The 16,768-nt window shown below is 38.4% G+C and overlaps 1 long non-coding RNA gene across 5 annotated transcripts in view; it reads right to left on the bottom strand.

Annotated features, from left to right (window-relative positions):
- The window catches only part of LOC138739128 (uncharacterized), a 129,854-nt gene extending 129,199 nt beyond the window's left edge, over nt 1-655 (bottom strand). For all 5 annotated transcript variants that reach the window (XR_011342020.1, XR_011342019.1, XR_011342022.1 and 2 more), the window contains exon 1: nt 464-655. This is a non-coding gene — a long non-coding RNA (uncharacterized lncRNA). The remainder of the gene's footprint in view (nt 1-463) is intronic.
- Between the last annotated feature and the right edge of the window lie 16,113 nt (nt 656-16,768).

Genomic DNA, 16,768 nt, shown 5'->3' with positions numbered 1-16,768 from the left:
ATCCCACTCACCCCCGACACCCCCCTCCTCCTCCCTCCTCTGCCCTCCCCAATCTCCCTCTCATCAACTCCCCTCCTCCTCCATCCAATGTCCCCCAGCTTTCAGCTCCATCCTTGTACCTCCCAACCCTACTTCTCCCATTCCCCCAATACCCTCCACAACACCAATCCCAACACCAGCACCTGTTTTGTTTTCACTATTGTTACAAGATCAAACCAGCAACCACAAAGACCAGCATATCACACAGGAGTAAAGATGAACTTTATTATCAAAAATTCACCTTCAAGCTTTAATTCAAAATCCCCCCCTTTTATAACAATGCCCACTGGTTAATATGCAAATTTTTATAACAATGTAAAACTAATAAATTCCCCAGCCTAGATATAAAATATGTAATTAAAGACTGTTATATTTCCAACCAGCCCATAGAAAAAAACTTAGACATAAAACACACAAGACTCACAAAAATTTGATCTCAACCGAAGCAAAGATCATAAACAAAATTCAGTTTGTTTGGTAAACTGAAGCCAAAACATCTTTGAGAGAGAGAGAGAGAGAGAGAGAGAGAGCACAAAATTTGAAGTTGTCTTCTTGTGTTGCTTGCAGAGAGAGGAACAATGGCTCAGTCCGAATCCTTCTGGCTGCCTTCGGAATATTCCTCCTTTTTGAAATCCTGACATTCTAAACTGTCCTCCAGACCATGACTCATGCTCTGGGCCACCTTCCACTCCGCAGCACCAAGTCCAGAATTTTTTTTTCATTTTCTGCACATGCCCAGTCTGTCTCCCACTCTCTCAGCAGTCCATCTTCACCTTGGCTCTCTAAGGCAAACTGTCACTTTTTAACATAAAACCACACAACACATAGGCCAATACACAACAAGGAACACTGGACCACCTCCCCTGCTAAGATAAATGTGGTCCACAAGAACAAATTTTTAATAATTAATGGAAGTATTACATAAATGAAATAAACACTCCAGTTTTTTTTACAATAAGTATGTGATTAGATTCATATCTATCCATATTAACATATTGACAAACAATCTGCTATTACATTTATGTGTGTAATAATTAAATCATACCCTTGTAATAGTAAGCTCCAATTCAACAACAAAGCTGGTGATAAAGGACAACCTTGACAAGTTGCTCAAGTTAACTTAAAGGATTCTGACATCAAACCATTCACCAATACCCTAGCTACCGATTTACTATATAGAGCCCTAATACAACCAATAAAAAAAGGACCAAACTTAAATTTCTCCAAAACTTTAAACAAAAAATTCCATTCAACTCTATCAAATGCTTTTTCTGCATCTAAGGATATCACCATCGGATGATCTGAAGATTGTCGAAATCTATTAATCAAACTAATCACACGTAAAATATTATCCGAGGCATATCTATTCTTTATGAAACCTGACTGATCCATATGAATCAACTTAGGTAAAAACTTAGCTAATCTATTCGCCAAAATTTTAGCTATAATTTTATAATCTATATTCGACAATGAAATCGGTCTATATGAAGATACTTTCAAAGGATCTCTATCTTTCTTTGGAATTACTGCAATTAAAGCACTAGAACAAGACTCAGGCAATTCATAATGTTCTCCAACCTGGCGTAGTACATCTCCAAACACTGTAGAGAGGTCATCATAAAAAACTTTATAAAATTCGACCGAAAACCCATCATCACCAGGTGATTTACCGTTCGGCATTTCCATTGTAGCCATTTTAATTTCTGAGTCAGTAAATGGTGCTTCCAATTCCTGTATATCTACATCCTCTAATGTCAGTAAGTTCAACTGTGATAAAAAAAGATCAATCGATCCGTTTTCTTATTTTCCTTCAGATGTATATATTTTTTTTATAAAATGAACAAAATTCATCATTAATCTCGCGAGGTTTATACATAATAAGCGAATTCGATCTAACAGCATTAATAGTCCTCGAAACCTGTTCTTTCTTTAATTGCCATGCCAATACCTTATGTGCTTTCACTCCCCATTCATAATATTGTTGTTTAGTCCTATTAATCATACACTCAAATTGATAAGATTGCAAAGTATTATATTCCAATTTCAACCTGGACAATTCTATCTTCTGATCTTCTGCAACGTCTCTCTGAAATTCCTTTTCTAACTCACTAATCCGTTTCTCTAACTCAAGACTCTGATTTAATATACTCTTTTTTATTTTAGAAGTATAACTAATTATTTGTCCTCTCAAATAAGCTTTCATAGTGTCCCATACTACAAATTTACTTTGAAGAGAATTAGAATTTTCTTTCAAAAAGAAATTAATGTGTTCTTTCAAAAAATCAATAAATTCCGTATTTTTTAACAACATTATATTAAACCTCCAATGATCGGCCACTTGAACTTTCTCTTAAGTTATATATGTAAAGTATAACAGAGAATGATCCGAAATCACCCTACTTTTATATTCCGCTTGTTGTATTTTCCCCTGTAGATGTGCCGATGCAAAAAAAAAGTCAATCCTTGAAAACGATTCATGTCGAGCTGAATAAAAGGAGAAATCCTTCTCTGTCAGATTAAGACATCTCCAAATATCCACTAAATTGAGATCTTTCATCAACGCCTCTACTTGGATTATCAGCAGTATTCCTTTGAAAGGTTTTCCCTGGTGTCCACTTAGGCTTATGGGTTAAAGCATATTCCTCTGCGAATTTAGCCAATTCTTGCCAAGTTTTTATATTTTTCTCTGCCAAGTACTCTTGAATATTGTCAGGAACAAAATTTTTAATCTCCTCAATCAGAATGATTTCCCTCAATAAATCAAAGTTATTTTCTTCTTTCATTGTGGCACACCACTGATCAAAACACACAACCTTCCTATAAGCAAAATCCAGGTAAGATTGGGTTGCTGCTTTTTTTAAACTGCTGAACTTTTAGTATAAGCCTTTCGAACTAGTTCATAAGATCAGAGTATAACCTGCTTTACAAATTCATAATCAGCTGCTTGTTGTACAGTGAGACATGAGTACACCTGTTGGGTTTTCCCTTTAAGAACATTTTGTAGCAGGAGTGACCACTGGTCTGGTGGCCATTTTAAATTTACAGCTACTGGAATGCTGGAAATACTGGTCTATTTCAGCTTCCTCAAAAGGAGGAATGAACCTCACTTCTCTATTGACCAGAAACTTCTCCTCCTGACCAGCACGTGGGTTTTGGGCTTCTCCCTCTCCTTGGGTTAGGTTCTGGCTCAATTTAGCTTGTTCTAGCTCATGTTTCCATTCTTTCTCTCTCTCCTCCCTTGCGGCTGCCCTTTCCTCCATTTCTGCCTGCCTTACTGCTTCGTGTTCGGCTTTCCTTTCTGCCTCTCCTTTTTCCTCTCTCTCTTCCCTTTCTGCCTGCCTTACTCCTTTCCATTCGGCTTTCCTTTCTGCCTCTATTTTTTCCTTTAACATGTGTAATTAAAGTCTAAGTTATATTTCCAACCAGCCCATAGAAAAACTTAAGACACAAAACACACAAGACTCGCAAAACTCAATCTCAACCAAAGCAGAGATCATAAACAAAATTTAGTTTGTTTGGTTAACTGAAGCAAAAAGATCTTTGAGAGAGAGAGAAAGAGAGAGAGAGAGAGAGAGAGAGAGAGAGAGAGAGAGAGAGAGAGAGAGAGAGAGAATGAACAAAATTTGAAGTTGCTTGCAGAGAGAGGAACAATGGCTATGTCCTGATCCTTCCGCCTGCCTTCAGAATGATCCTCTCTTTTAAAATGCTCAACATTCCAAGCTGTCTTCCAGACAATGACTCATGTTTTGAGCCTCCTTCCACTCCACAACACCCCCAGTGGTGGTTTGTCTTCCAAGTCCAGAAATTTTTAGATAATTTTCTGCACATGCCCAGTCCGTCTCCCACTCTCTCAGCAGTCCACCTTTACCTTGGCTCTTAAAGGCAAACAGTCACTTTCCAACACAAAACCACACAACACATATACCAATACACAACACAGAACTCTGAAACACTATCCCCTCTGGCCTTCCTTTCTCTGAGACTGAGTTCTCAGTCCTCATGGAGGCCTCACCTTCATCCCCCTCTTCCCACACCTCATTGAGTTTCTTGCATGCCGTGACACTGAACTCTTCCTCTGTCACCTCAACCTCCAGGCTTACTTCTATGACCATGACTGTCCACCTCTGACCCAAGACACTTGCTCCCACTTCAAGCCTTCTTCCTCCTCCTGGACATCTCATCCTGGCCATCTGCCCGCTCTGGACCTTTTTGTTTCCAACTGCTGCCAAAACATCAACTGTCTCATCTTTACCACATCCCCTCTCATATACTAACCTCACCTCCTCAGAATGCTCCGCCTTCCACTCTCTCTATAACAATCCCAATATCACCATCATACCCACAGGCAACGGTGGTGCTGTTGTAAGCTTGCACAGGCCAGTTGACAGCTCTCGGACAACTCTTCCTATTGACCCTTCCCACAGGACTCTACCATGGCACATCCACCCACTGTCTCCAATACCATCAACCTCATCACCTCTGGTCATTCTCCCCCCCCCCCACCCCATGGCCACCAACCTCATCCCCTCTCACCTCCACACTCTTCATTTCTTCTACTCAAGATACCTAAACCCAACGATCCAGGTAGACCCATTGTTTCTTCCTGCTCCTGCTCCAGTGAACTAGTTTCATCTTACTTTGACTCTATCTTTACCCCCTGGTCCAATCCCTCGCCACCTACATCCACAACACCTCACATTCCCTCCATCTCCTCAATGACTTCAGATTCCCCGAACGAGACTGCCTCACCTTCATGATGGATGTCAAGTCCCTTTATACCTCCAATTTGCACATAGAATGTCTGAAAGCACTTTGCTTCTTCCTGGACCAAAGTCCTGACCAATCACCCTCTACCACCACCCTCCTCTGCTTGGCAGAACTTGTCATCACTCTAAACAACTTTTCCTTTAACTCATCTCACTTTCTCCAAATCAAAGGAGTAGCCATGGGTACCTAAGTGAGTCCCAGCTACGCCTTCCTGTATGTGGGCTTTGTGGAGCAATCCATACTACAAGCCTACACAGACAAGATCTCTCAACTCTTCCTCCAGTATATTGATGACTCCATCTGGGCTGCCTCATGCACCCACAGTGATCTTGTCAATTTCATCCACTTCACAGCCAACATCCACCCTGATCTCAGCATCTCCGACAACACTCTCCCCCTTCTGGATCTTTCTGTCTCCAACTCAGGAGACCAGGTTTCCACTGGTATATACTATAAACTCTCCAACTTTCATCCCCCTTCTCTCAATTTTTCCATCTTCACCACATCTGTTTCCAAGATGAAGTCTTCCAGTCCAGATCTTCCAAAATGTCTGCCTTCTTCCACAAACATGGCTTCTCCTCCATCACCATCAACTCAACCCTTAGCTGTATCTCCTCCATTTCCCACTCATCTGCCCTGGCCCGATCCACCCCCAGATGCAACAAACAGAATCCCCCTCATCTGGCAGAATTTTCAGCACTTATTACAGGATCCCTTCACTAAACATAATTTTTCCTTCTCTTACCCTCTCGGCCTTCCACAGGGACCGTTCCCTCCATGATTCCCTTGTCTATTCATCCCTCCCCACCCCCAGCACCTTTCTTTGCACCCACAGGAGGTGCAACTCTTGTGCCCACACCTCCTCCCTCACCACAGACCAGGGCCCCAAACAGTCCTTTCAAGTGAAGCAACACTTGAAAGCAAAGTCCTTTCAGACATTCTATGTGCAATACATCCAGATGACTTATTTACTGCATCCAGTGCTCCCTTTGTGGCATTCTCTACATCGCAGAGTCCGGTTGTAGACTAGGAGATCTCTTTGCTCAGTACCTCCTCTCCATTTGCAACCACACTAGCCAACCATTTCAATTCCAAGTCACACTCCCATGCTGACATGTCTGTCCATGACCTTGTGCATTATCCCATCTTGATCACCTGCAGACAGGAGGAACAACACTTTATTTCTGTCTGGGCACCCTCCAGCCAGATGGCATTAACATTGACTTTATTGCTTTCCATTAAATCTGCGTTTTCTTTCCCCTCCCCCTTTCCTGTCCTTCCACCCACCGAGTTATCCCTCCTCCCCCTTATTGCTACTGTCCCCTCCCTCCTTTCTCCACCTATCTCCTGCCTTTGCCACCCAACCCCCCCCCACTCTTTGGTTCAGATGCTTGCTGATATTTTCTCATACTTTGATTAAGGGCTCAAACCCAAAACATTTACCTTTGCTATATAAAGGATAATGTTTGACCTGCTGAGCTTCTCCAGCATTTTGTGTTTTTACTTCAACGACAGTGACTACAGATTTTTTGTATTTACTTCAGCCTCGTATTGATAATTTGTACAATTTTATCATATTATTCAACATTTTTTTTATTGAGTGCAGTTTTCTTATGCCACTTTAAATGCTAACAGAATGAAATCTTTGGAAACCTTTTGTTATTTTATAATTAATCTTGCTGGTAGGATTGTTTTGTCCTGCATATTTTTGAAATAATTCTGCTGTGACTAGCTGTCTGTCATTGAAATTACAAAATATTGCATTCTGAGGAATAAATATGATACCAAAATTCCAGTGGCTCAGGTGAGATTACAGAGACTAGGATGGGTGGATGAGGTGTGCCGAAAATAAAGGATATTGTCATTCATAGCCTGAGAATGTTAAGCAAGGGCAAGAAGTTGTGGAAGTAAATGAGTGACTCTGATGTATTGAAACATGAATTCTGGCACCTGGCCCAATGTCTGGGTGGAGGCAATATGAATGTGTTATTGTTAGATGATGACTGAAGAACAAACTGGAATGGGGGGGGGGTGGGCGGGAGGTGGTGAGTGTATGTTGTTATTATAGACAGCCAACTGAACAATGAGTGGACAAAACTTAGAAGTTCTCAGAATAATTGACATTGAGAATGTAGCTTGTGGAGATGCGAGAAAAAGCAGGAAGTTCACTCAAACATTTGGAGGTTAAAACATTTGATGACACCTGCCAGTAATTTTTTTACTGAAGTATGAGAAGAGTTTAATTCCATTGGCCTAATTGGTTGAGCTTTGTTTTATTTATTTATGAATTACTGGTGTCTCAGAACAAAACCAGCATTTATTGATTATCCTTAATCATCTTTCAAAAGTTTGTGATGTGTCACCTGTTAAATTGTCATTTGAGATGTTAGCTGGGAATCATCCAGTAATGAAACTCAGTCAGGATTTAGTGTTGACCAGGTGATGACAATTTGCTCATGCGCTAAGGTGATAACTCCAGTGACTGTGCAACATCTTGCTGTCCTGCTCAGTCTGGGGATGTGTGTGTGTGTGTGTGTGTGTGTGTGTGTCTTTTCAGGATCCATAAAAAGGAAAGATATATTGCTGACATTTTGGGCCTGAGCTCTTCAGGCAGAGTGCTCAGGGGATGTGTGGCTCAGCTAGTAGGTGTTCTCACATCTCCCTGAGAAGTGCTGTGGTCCCAACGAGTTTCAAAGCCACCACAATTGACCCCATACCATGAAATCATCTGTGTTCTGCCTTGTCGCACGTGTGTCTATCATCATGAAGTGCTTCGAGAGGCTTGTTGTGGGACACATCCAGTTCCTGTTTCCCCATCACTTGACCCCCTGCAGTTTGCCTACAGACCCAACTGCTCTATGGACAATGCCATCGCCGCTGCCTTCCATCTAGCCTTCACCTACCTGGAAACAAGGACTTGTATGTTCGAATGCTATTTATTAACTTCAACTCAGCATTCAACACAATTATACAATCATACCACAGTTCCTGATAAGGAAGCTGAGCCTGCTTGGACTAAACACTTCCCTCTGCTACTGGATTCTCGATTTTATGTCGGGGAGACCTCAGGCAGTCTGGATTGGTAACAGCACCTCCAAGACCATCACACTGAGCATAATGGCCCCCACCATCCCCCCCAGGGCTATGGGCTTAGTCCACTGCTATTTACTCTTATTGCAGCTAAACACAGCTTTAACCACATCAAGTTTGCCAACGACATGACCGTTGAGAAGGGAGCATACAGGGATGAGGTTCAGTCACTAGCGGACTGGTGCAGAGCCAACAACCTGTATCTGAATGCTTTAAAAAATATAAGCGATGGTTGTCGACTTCAGGAGGGCCTGGGAGGACCAGGCTATGCTGACCATTGATGGCTTCACTGTTGAGGTCATCAAGTATATCAAGTTCTTTGGAGTGCATTTGTAGAATCTCATGTACCTAAACACCAGTTCCATAGTCAAGAAGCCCAGCAACGTCTCTACTTCTTGAAAAGGCTGAGGAACGTCCAACTCTCACCCTCCATCCTCACTGCATTCTGCAGAGGATGTATTAGAGCATCCTGTGCAACTACATCTGTACCTCCTCAGACTGCAAGACCTTGAAAAGGATAGTGAAGTCAGCAGAAAAGATCATCTCTTCCTACCCGTGAAGGACATCTACTACACTCGATACAGGCAAAAGGCAATAAACATTGTGGAGGACTCCACACATCCCTCACATAAACTGTTCTCCCTTCTACCATCTGGTAGGGGGTTCTGAAGTACTTAGCCATTACGTCCAGATTGGGCAACAACTTTTTCCACAAACCCTTCAGATTCTTGAACTCCCAGAACATTTGTGGATAATGTACTTTGGTCTGTTACTGGAGATGTCTTAATATTTAAATATTAAAATATTAAGAAGTTGAATGTGTTTAACTTCTATTCTAACTTGTGGTTATATAAATTTGTTCTGTGGTCCTGGAGAAACGCTATCTCGTCTTTACCATGTGAGCATGGTAAATAAAGGTGACTTCTTGACTTCAAGGAATCAGCAGAATGAGTCAGAGCTGGAAATCTCAGTCTCAGATTTCAGACAATGCTGGCTGGGGGCAGCAATCCAGACCAACAAAAGGTGTTAATTGGATATGATAAGCAACAAGCTAAGGATTAATCATTTTTGCATAAAAAGAGACAGGGAAAGGTGAAACAGCTGGGGAAGGTGGTGGGGGGGGGTGGTTAACAAAATCTAGAGGTCAATATTAATGCCATCAGGCTGGAGGTGTTCCTCCAATTTGTGGGTGGTCTCAGTTTAGTAGTACATGAGATCATGGACAGACATGTCTACAAGGGAATGGGGTGGAGAATTGAAATGGGTGCACACAATCGAGGTGCTCAACAAAGCGATCTCCTAGTCTGTGTCCAGACTGTCCGATGTAGAGGAAACCACTTTGGGAGCACTAGATTCCGTAGATGTTCCCTGCAAATTCAAAATTGAAATGTTGCTTCACTTGGACTGTTTAGGGCCCTAAAAGGTGATGAGGGAGGATGTGTAGGCACAACATCTCCTCTCCATGGGAGAGACTGGATGCAGAATGGGAGATCACTTTGTTGGGTTCCCCAGATCTAACAGCCAGTGGCCACCCATTTCAATTCTCCAACAAATTCCTTTTTTGTTTTCCGGAATGATTTTATTGTTAACTTTTAACTTTCACATTGATTGAGATAAGGATATGAGTTCACATCAGAAAGATGACCAATTATTTGATGACATAATTTCAGTCAACAAATTTTCCTGGAATTAAAAAAAGGAGAGAGTATTAAATTTAGCATTGAGTATGAGCCAGACTTGGATAACAGATGAACAATGTATGAATGTATACCCAATAGTGATGATAATATGATCTTACAGACAGATCGGAGTCTTGCAACTACTTAAGAACCAGGTCCTTAAAATGAGTCATCTCCTGATTACTCCTTGTGCATAAATGAATGTGTGGCTGAAAGATGGTACAGGAGGGAATATATTAAATTCTGAGGACATTGGAACCTATGAAGTTCTTGAACAGGTAGGACATATGCAGTGCAAATTGATTTTGACCTCAGGGAAGCTGGGACCAGAGCTACACTGGGAAGATTTGTAATTGCTGTGGGGCCAGATTTTAACAAATTTGACATAAGATTAGACACAGGATTGTACCATTGAAAAAGGAGGAAGAGTGCAAAAAGGAGGGAATAAATAGTCGCACAATAAGATAGATAGGGTTTTTAGACAAAAAGAAAATACAAGATAAAATGGGTTATTGGTAAATTAAAAATGCAAATAAAGTGTTAAATGAAGTTGGTGGGCTGCAGATACAAATATGATGTAAAGATAAAGATGGCAGGAGTTGGTTCTGAATAAACTGGTGTATTCAGGAAACAAGAAAAGGGGCAAATGAGAGTTAAGGAAAATATTGCAAGGCTGGTTAGAGAGGATATTTTGGAATGATCATGAACAGAAACAAACTGTTTAAAATTAAGGAAAAATGCAATTATATATTTTTCCATAATTCTAAATGGCTTGGTTCTGAAATATTCAATATGATGCCAACTAGTGGGATGAAAATTGACCACAATTACAGTAATATGCAAAGCCATGAGGAATTATTTTGGATTGTGATTACTGATTCTTACTGTTAGCCCATTAACCAGGTTTGGCACATTACTCATAAATCTAATATGGTCAGCCCTTTTATACTTCACTGACATTTTATGGCACAAAACTATCTCCCTTATGGATAATTTCAAACATCCAAATCGAGACTGACATAGTAATAACAACAGGAAAGGAGGGGTTAAGAGTTCCAAAGTCTATTCAAGAGAACTTTCTTGATTGGTATGTTTCAACCCAACTAGAAAAGTTGCATTGCTTTACCAGGTTCTGGAAAATATTCCATGCCAAGTAGAAAAAAATATCAGTTGGAAACATTTGGGATCAAATGTCAAAAGATTTAGACCACTCATAGATTAAAAAAAATCTGAGATGAGTCAATGTTAGTTGGATGAAAGTAATTCTGATCCAGATAGAATGAAATATAATCCTGACAACAATGACTATAATCCATAAGAAGTCCTTTAAGGTTCTTTTCTTTATATAAAAATTTTTTTTTCCCCACATAAGTATGCATAGAAAAACTTTCCAATATTTTATATATTTGTAAAAATAGCTATCTTTTACACAAAACAACCCCTCCCTTTCACAGTAGAAATCCACACACTGTCAGGGCTCACATTTATGATGAACATCAGAAATTCTATATGGAGAAATCAATGTATATTACAGCAGCATTTATTATTAATATTGTTTTTATTTTTATATTCATAATTAAAATTGCATCCTTATATAATCCAAATATGGCTGCCATATCTGAATAAATGTCATATTTGTTTTTTTAAAGTTGCATGTAATTTTTTTTTCTGTAATGCAACTAGTCATCTCATCAGACCATCATGCTACATTGGTTTTCCAAGTAATTGCAATACATTTCTTAGCCATGGCTAAGGCTATTTAAAAAATGAAACTTGGGTTGCTCATGAAGGCCACCCCTGTAATCCTTGTCAATATTTCAGTAATATCCTGCCAGAAAGGTCTCACCTTCTCACATGACCATGTAGCATGTAAGAACATTCCTTTTTCTAACCCACACCTAAAACACATTTCTCATATTTCAGATTTTGATTTATGCAACTTCTGTTGTATGAGGTATAATTGGTGCATGAAATTGTATTGCACTAATCCATTTATAGCATTTATGACATAGCATTTATAATTGATGTCATGCTAAACAAACACCTATCAGACCAACAGCTTTCCATTATTGCAATTCCTAAATCTAACTCCCATCTCTCTCTCGATCTCTGTAAACCTAATTTTTCACTTTCATTCTGGAGAGCCCAGTACATCTTAGTTATCAATTTAAGTGTATTCCTCAGCCAAATTGATTGTTCCATTTCATTAATTTCAGGCGGGGCCAAACTTGGTCCCCATCTTTCTCTTAGGAATGATCTTAGCTGAAGAAAACAATGAAAGTCCCATTAGCTATTCCTTAATTGTTCAAAAGACACGAGATCCCTACAAATAATAATAATCAATATATCTTATTCTTTTTTCCAACCATGAATTCAATATTTTGCTATTTATTCTTCTATTGAAATCAATCCTCTTCAGATCCAAGGAGGGAGACTGTGTTCTTCAATAAAGAATTATAAAAATCTTGCTTGTGCAGATAAATAGTATTTCTTAAAGTCCAGAAGTCTAAGTCCTCCCAATTTATAATCCCATGTTGGCTTTTCCAATGAAATTCTTGTTACTTTATTATTCCATGGGAATTGCCTTATGTAATTATTCAATAAATTAAAGAATTTTTTTAGGTAGTGCAATAGGCAATGATTGAAAAATATACTGTAATCTTTACATTATCTTCATTTTAGTACAATTTACTGTTCCCACTAGTGTAATTGGCAGGTCTTTACATTTCTGTAAACCTTTCTCTGATTTTTTTCTAAAAGGGGAGTGTAATAAAATTTATGTTCTACAAATGATCTGTTATTATTCCTAAATATTTGATTATATCTATCTTCCATTTAAACCTACTACCTTTTTGATATATTTCATAACCAAAAACTTTCAAAGGTATTATTTTGCTCTTGTCCATATTTATTTTATAACATTACATTTTCCAGTGGTTTGTAATTTTATTAAGGATTCAGCTGGAACAGACATATATAAAAACACATAATCAGCAAATAATTTAATTTTGTTCTTTTTGTCCAACTTTGAAGCCTTTAATACCCAGATCTCTCCTTATAATCCCCACCAGTGGTTCAACAGCTAAGATAAAAAGTGCTGGAGACAGAGGACACCCTTGTCTACTCAATATACTCAAGGGAAAAAAACCATTGACATCTGATTTTTATTTATAATTTTGACTTGTGGTTTATGATAGAGAGTTCTTATTCAGTGTATAAATTTTATGCCTATACCAAATTTTATCAATGTTTAAAATAAGAAGGACCATGTTAATTAATTGAATGCTTTTTCTGCATCTAGAGAGATGCTTATACTTGAATTCAACTTTGATTTTACCATATATTAAATAGTCTACTTAGGTTATTTGAAGAATGCATTCATTTGACAAAACCCACCTGATCTCTTTGTATTAATTTTGATAGATATTGTCCCAGTCTATTAGCTAATGGCTTTGCCAATATTTTATAATTAGGATTGAGGAGTGATATTGGTCTATATTATGAAGTTTTTAATGGGTCTCCACCGTGCTTTGGTGGCACTGTAATTGTGGACTTTTTTACCCCCTCCATAAATCTTCGTCCGCGAAGCCAAGCCAAAGAAGAATTATAGTAGTTGAGAAAGTTTCCAGGAGGGTCTGGGTCTCCACCATCCAGTCAAATACTTCCGTCATAAGAAGTATTAATAAATATTTAAATTGTCTTTAGAACTCAGGAGGAAATCCATACTCTGCCAGAGATTTGTTAGCTTATAAAGTACCCAAGGCTTTATCATTTTCATCTCTTGTGAAAAAGGCATCTAAATCAATTTGATCTCTATCTTCTAATTTGGAAGTTCAACATTTGTTAGAAATTTGTCCATCTAATTTTCATCTCTAAATAATTCTGATTTCTTTGATTTCATATAATATAGTCTAAAATATTATTTATTTTTGATTATATGTTACATCAGCCTCATTTATCATTCCAGACTACTCCTCTGCCTTTAACTGCCTGTTCTCCTAATTCATAATGTTTTCTTGTATGAGAATCATGTCGCCTTGAGTAGAATGAATAGTATCTTTCTATGGGATTAAGCTGCCTCCATATATCAATCAAATCTAAATTCTTCATAAATGATAGTGGTCAGTCTTGTCCAGCAGACAGTGTCTGTCTGACTCCCATTGCTTCGCATCTTTCTCCAAAGTTTTTTGCTTTGCAGTGAAATAAAATCACTGTCTGTATGTGGTTCAGATGGCTGACTCCTCCCTTGTCTCCACCCTTACCTACACCAATATAAACCTTGGTTTTCCCACCTGAGTACTATTGTAAGCCATTAATTCTAAGATATTAAAAGCATATTTGTGCTCCTCTCAAGTTTCTGAGTGCAATCAGTCACATTACAAAATTATCTTGTGTTTTTACCAAGTCTACTTCTGCTTGGGTCATTCTGTCAGTTAAGTCTTCAAAGATTTCTTTAATTTCAGTCATGTCTCTCATTACATTTCTGACACCAGAAAATCAGATGCTTAAGTTTTTTATTTTTTCCAGGATAATATTTAGTACTTGTCCCAACTCCCCAGCTCTGCCAGGGTCCACTGTTCCCAAGCCATTTTTATATCACTCCCTTGTGGGCTTTCGCTCGATATTGCTGCTGAGTAGAAACTTCATTTTTTTTTGGTTCTCTGCTGCCTTGGTTTCTTAGTATTTATTTTGTATAATTTTTAGCGAAAAATTCTTAATTTAAAATTTTAACCATTTTTTTATACTCTTCACGGAGAGCTCAATCAAAACACATCTGTCTAAGTCCTTCGCATGGTCATGCCTTTAACATTCTTCAGGTAAAATGCTCGGCACTACAAATAAATTCCTTTGAAAATGAATTATAGCCTGAGTCTTTTAATAATCAAAAAGATAGAGAACAAAATATAGTTTGAAAAAAATCATATGACTGATGTCAGATTGTTAACAAAATTGAGGGGTAGGCTGTGTACAGAAAGTACAGATGTGAAAAGGAACAATGCAAGGTAAAGAAAGAACATGAGAAAAGATTATCAGCAAACTTAAATGGGAAACTAAAAACATTCCACAGGCTTGCAAATAGAAAAAGTCCTATAAGAAGAGAAGTGGACAGATTGGAAATCAGAAAGGTTTTTTTACTCTTGGAGACTGAGGACATCATGAAGAATAAGATGTTGATGTGTCATCAAGGGAAGGTTTAATTGAAATTTTAGAAATTTTGAAAATTGATAAAGAAGTGGGACCAGAAAGTCTGGCTGTTCTGAAAATGGATTAACCACTTTGTCTGCATGGGATGTAGGAATAAGGGAGCAAAGTGTAGAGTCACTGTCCTTAATCTTCCAAACATCTGTAGATTGAGGGATAGTGCCTGTCACCGGAAAATTGCAAATATTATACCTTTGTTCAAAAACAGGATGTAGGGATAAACCTAGTAAGTACAGACCAATCAGTTTATCCTCAGTGGTGACAATGTTGTATTACAAGGTTATTTATTGATTTTGGAGGAAGGTGAGAGATGTGTACAGTAGATTTCCCCAGTGCTTGGTAGAAGGACCATGAATTTTCATTATATGTATTAATTGCTTGGACTTGGGTGTACAGAGCATGATTTTCAAATTTTCAGATGAAATGAATCTTGGAAAGCACAAAAGTATTGGAATTCAAGGAAAAAATGGACAGGCTGAAAGAATGGGAAAGTAGTCTTCAGATGATATTGAATGCTGAGAAATGTGAAGTGTTGCATTTTGTTTGGGAACGGAGTTCTGAGGATATATGAAAATGTGTTGCAAGTGTCAGAGCATGTTGAGAAAATGGTTAAAAATTAACACTGGACTATGCATATAGATGCAGGGGATGCAAGACTAAGAAAGTCATGATTAACCTTTAACAAACTGGTTTAGTCACACTGGAATTCTATATCAAGATTTTTCTGTCACTATTTAGAAGAACAAAGCTTGTTTTGCTTGGAACTGAGGACATTGCATAGAGATCTGACTGAAATGTTTAAAATCATGAAATGTTTATGCAGAATAGATAGAGAGAAACAGAGGGGTCAAGAGGATTTTAAAAAAAAAGTATACTTTAATAATTAACATCAAGCCTTTCAGAACTGAAATTAGGTAAGGAACAATCTTCAAGAAATTGGAATTGATGGCAGGTCACTTGTAAATTTATATCTGAAGTTGACAGATTTTTGTTAACCAAAGATTTTGAGAGATACCGGAAAAAGTAGATACATGAAACTAGGTCACAGATCAGGCATTGTTTTTCTTCACTGCCGGGCAAGCTAATGACACAATTCACAGTTCATTCAATTTAAAATTCTTATCAGGGACTTCAAATTTTATCCATAGACTTGATCAGTTCTATCTTCCACCCCTTCTGATTGCATTTGAAACATGTTCATTTTACTTCCTTGCATCACCGATTGTTTACTGACCCTTATATAAGAGACAGCACTGTTTTAAGATGATGCCCTATTTTTCCAGAATTCCATTATTTTATCCCTTCAAAATCATTTTCTTTTTCATACTTTTAAAGAACCTTTCAAATCCTATTTTTTTCTCCAATCTTTTTTTCCTGTCCATAATCTTAGCACAAATATTACATTTATGACACAATAGCCTTCAGGAGAATGAATCCAAGGAAATCATCTGGTCCAGAGGAATACCCAGCTGACTATTAAATATCTGTGCTGACCAATTTACCAATGCATTCACAGATATCTTCAACATCTCATTCCAGCAGGGTGTGGCACCACCTGTTTCAAATAGGCAGCAATTGTACCAGTGACTAAGAAGAGTGTGGTAACCTGCCTAAATGACTATCAAAAACTGACACTTCAACAGTGACTAAATATTTTGAAAGGCTGATGTAGAAGCATATCAACTAGTGTCTAAGTGATGACATGGATCTATTCCAATATGTCTATTGTAGCAACAGGTTTATGGCAGATGCCATCTCACTGGCTTTACACAAAGCCCTGGAACACCTCAACAGCAAATATCCATATGTCAGGGTGCTTTTTATTGACTACAGTTTGGCAGTTATACCATCGACCCCTCAAAATTAATTGCCAAACTCTAAGACCTGGGAAACAATACTCCACTGTGAAACAGGATCTTTGATTTCCTCACCTCTAGACCATAATCAGAGAGGATTGGTAAGAACATCTCCACAATCTCCCTCAGTACCAG

The sequence above is a fragment of the Narcine bancroftii genome, chromosome 7, assembly GCF_036971445.1.
Source record: "Narcine bancroftii isolate sNarBan1 chromosome 7, sNarBan1.hap1, whole genome shotgun sequence".
Taxonomy (NCBI): Eukaryota; Metazoa; Chordata; class Chondrichthyes; order Torpediniformes; family Narcinidae; genus Narcine; species Narcine bancroftii.
The sequence above is the reverse complement of the archived record's forward strand: the minus strand, read 5'-3'. Positions and strand labels throughout refer to the sequence as shown.